This window comes from Taudactylus pleione, unplaced genomic scaffold (assembly GCF_031769625.1).
Source record: "Taudactylus pleione unplaced genomic scaffold, aTauple2 ptg001270l, whole genome shotgun sequence".
In the NCBI taxonomy this organism is placed as follows: domain Eukaryota; kingdom Metazoa; phylum Chordata; class Amphibia; order Anura; family Myobatrachidae; genus Taudactylus; species Taudactylus pleione.
Window position 1 is genome coordinate 5,001 of NW_028285670.1, and position 2,500 is coordinate 7,500.

Below are 2,500 nucleotides of genomic sequence, written 5' to 3' on the forward strand. Positions count from 1 at the left end.
ACTAACCAGGCCCAACACTGCATAGCTTCCAAGATCAAACAAGATTGGGCATGTCCAGTGTGGTTTGGCAGTTGGTGCTCAAAAACATTAACTTTAGACCTCTTTTACTACTTAACTCAAGTAAATTCATTGATAAGTTGAAAAAATTAAATGTAAAATGTAATAGAAAAGAATGTTTTGGCTGTATAAAATTTCCTACAGCAACTGGTATTCTCAGGTGGTCTCCCATCCAAGTACAAACCAGGCCCAACACAGCAAAGCTTACAAGATCAGACAAGATTGGGCATGTCCAGTGTGGTTTGGCTGTAGGTGCTCAAAAGCATTAAATTTAGACCTCTATTACTTCTTAACTCAAGTAAATTCATTGATAAGTTGAAAAAATTAAATGTAAAATGTAATAGAAAAAAATGTTATGGCAGTATAAAATTACCTACAGCACCTGGTATTCCCAGGTGGTCTCCCATCCAAGTACTAACCAGGCCCAACACTGCATAGCTTCCAAGATCAGACGAGATTGGGCATGTCCAGTGTGGTTTGACTGTAGGTGCTCAAAAACATTAACTTTAGACCTCTTTTACTTCTTAACTCAAGAAAATTCATTGATAAGTTGAAAAAATGTAATGTAAAATGTAATAGAAAAGAATGTTATGGCAGTATAAAATTACCTACAGCACCTGGTATTCCCAGGTGGTCTCCCATCCAAGTACTAACCAGGCCCAACACTGCATAGCTTCCAAGATCAGACGAGATTGGGCATGTCCAGTGTGGTTTGACTGCAAGTGCTCAAAAACATTAACTTTAGACCTCTTTTACTTCTTAACTCAAGTAAATTCAATGATAAGTTGAAAAATGAAATGTAAAATGTAATAGAAAAGAAAGTTTTGGCAGTATAAAATTACCTACAGCTCCTGGTATTCCCAGGTGGTCTCCCTTCCAAGTACTAACCAGGCCCAACACTGCATAGCTTCCAAGATCGGACGAGATTGGGCATGTCCAGTGTGGTTTGGCTGTAGGTGCCCAAAACCATTAACTTAAGACCTCTATTACTTCTTAACTCAAGTAAATTCATTGATAAGTTGAAAAAATTAAATGTAAAATGTAATAGAAAAGAATGTTATGGCAGTATAAAATTACCTACAGCACCTGGTATTCCCAGGTGGTCTCCCATCCAAGTACTAACGAGGCCCAACACTGCATAACTTCCAAGATCAAACAAGATTGGGCATGTCCAGTGTGGTTTGGCAGTAGGTGCTCAAAAACATTAACTTTAGACCTCTTTTACTTCTTAACTCAAGTAAATTCATTGATAAGTTGAAAAAATTAAATGTAAAATGTAATAGAAAAGAATGTTTTGGCTGTATAAAATTTCCTACAGCAACTGGTATTCTCAGGTGGTCTCCCATCCAAGTACAAACCAGGCCCAACACAGCAAAGCTTACAAGATCAGACGAGATTGGGCATGTCCAGTGTGGTTTGGCTGTAGGTGCTCAAAAGCATTAAATTTAGACCTCTATTACTTCTTAACTCAAGTAAATTCATTGATAAGTTGAAAAAATTAAATGTAATATGTAATAGAAAAGAATGTTATGGCAGTATAAAATTACCTACAGCACCTGGTATTCCCAGGTGGTCTCCCATCCAAGTACTAACCAGGCCCAACACTGCATAGCTTCCAAGATCAGACGAGATTGGGCATGTCCAGTGTGGTTTGACTGTAGGTGCTCAAAAACATTAACTTTAGACCTCTTTTACTTCTTAACTCAAGAAAATTCATTGATAAGTTGAAAAAATGTAATGTAAAATGTAATAGAAAAGAATGTAATGGCTATATAAAATTACCTACAGCACCTGGTATTCCCAGGTGGTCTCCTCTCCAAGTACTAACCAGGCCCAACACTGCATAGCTTCCAAGATCAGATGAGATTGGGCATGTCCAGTGTGGTTTGGCTGTAGGTGCTCAAAAGCATTAACTTTAGACCTCTATTACTTCTTAACTCAAGTAAATTCATTGATAAGTTGAAAAAATTAAATGTAAAATGTAGTAGAAAAGACTGTTATGGCAGTATAAAATTACCTACAGCACCTGGGATTCCTAGGTGGTCTCCAATCCAAGTACTAACCAGGCCCACCACTGCATAGCTTCCAAGATCAGACGAGATTGGGCATGTCCAGTGTGGTTTGGCTGTAGGTGCTCAAAAACATTAACTTTAGACCTCTTTTACTTCTTAACTCAAGTAAATTCAATAATAAGTTGAAAAATGAAATGTAAAATGTAATGGAAAAGAATGTTATGGCAGTATAAAATTACCTACAGCACCTGGTATTCCCAGGTGGTCTCCCATTCAAGTACTAACCAGGCCCAAAACTGCATAGCTTCCAATATCAGACGATATTGGGCATGTCCAGTGTGGTTTGGCTGTAGGTCCTCAAAAACATTAATTTTAGACCTCTATTACTTCTTAACTCAAGTAAATTCATTGATAAGTTGAAAAAATTAAAT

The 2,500-nt window shown here is 37.4% G+C and overlaps 2 non-coding genes and 8 pseudogenes across 2 annotated transcripts; all 10 read right to left on the reverse strand.

The window, feature by feature from the left end:
• The window catches only part of LOC148443458 (5S ribosomal RNA), a 119-nt pseudogene extending 43 nt beyond the window's left edge, over positions 1 to 76 (reverse strand).
• A 351-nt stretch (positions 77 to 427) lies between these two features.
• LOC148443459 (5S ribosomal RNA) lies at positions 428 to 546 on the reverse strand. Its single transcript, XR_015875507.1, has one exon. It is a non-coding gene; the product is annotated as a 5S ribosomal RNA (ribosomal RNA).
• A 116-nt stretch (positions 547 to 662) lies between these two features.
• On the reverse strand, positions 663 to 781 carry LOC148443460 (5S ribosomal RNA; annotated as a pseudogene).
• Positions 782 to 896: 115 nt separating this feature from the next.
• LOC148443461 (5S ribosomal RNA) lies at positions 897 to 1,015 on the reverse strand (annotated as a pseudogene).
• A 116-nt stretch (positions 1,016 to 1,131) lies between these two features.
• On the reverse strand, positions 1,132 to 1,250 carry LOC148443462 (5S ribosomal RNA; annotated as a pseudogene).
• Positions 1,251 to 1,366: 116 nt separating this feature from the next.
• LOC148443463 (5S ribosomal RNA) lies at positions 1,367 to 1,485 on the reverse strand (annotated as a pseudogene).
• A 116-nt stretch (positions 1,486 to 1,601) lies between these two features.
• On the reverse strand, positions 1,602 to 1,720 carry LOC148443464 (5S ribosomal RNA). The gene has a single exon (XR_015875508.1). It is a non-coding gene; the product is annotated as a 5S ribosomal RNA (ribosomal RNA).
• Positions 1,721 to 1,836: 116 nt separating this feature from the next.
• Positions 1,837 to 1,955, reverse strand: LOC148443465 (5S ribosomal RNA; annotated as a pseudogene).
• A 116-nt stretch (positions 1,956 to 2,071) lies between these two features.
• Positions 2,072 to 2,190, reverse strand: LOC148443466 (5S ribosomal RNA; annotated as a pseudogene).
• A 115-nt stretch (positions 2,191 to 2,305) lies between these two features.
• On the reverse strand, positions 2,306 to 2,424 carry LOC148443467 (5S ribosomal RNA; annotated as a pseudogene).
• Between the last annotated feature and the right edge of the window lie 76 nt (positions 2,425 to 2,500).